This window comes from Montipora capricornis, unplaced genomic scaffold, assembly GCF_036669925.1.
Source record: "Montipora capricornis isolate CH-2021 unplaced genomic scaffold, ASM3666992v2 scaffold_415, whole genome shotgun sequence".
NCBI classification, from domain to species: domain Eukaryota; kingdom Metazoa; phylum Cnidaria; class Anthozoa; order Scleractinia; family Acroporidae; genus Montipora; species Montipora capricornis.
This window is the reverse complement of record NW_027180146.1, coordinates 95,001-95,205: the sequence shown is the minus strand read 5'-3', so window position 1 is coordinate 95,205 and position 205 is coordinate 95,001.

The following is a 205-nucleotide window of genomic DNA, read 5'->3' as shown; positions in this document are numbered from 1 at the left end:
CGTATCGGTCGCAATTTCGAGCCCTGTAACGTTGTTTATTTACTGTTGCTTAGAAGCTGATCTGGTATATTATGCATGAAAAAACATACATTCCCTCGATCATAAATTGTCTGCGATCTCTTGCAGTCTTCGTGAACATTTCTTTGTCCAACACGAAAAGGGCGGGAAAGATCTGCGCGGACGCGGACTTCCCGGCGAAATTGGT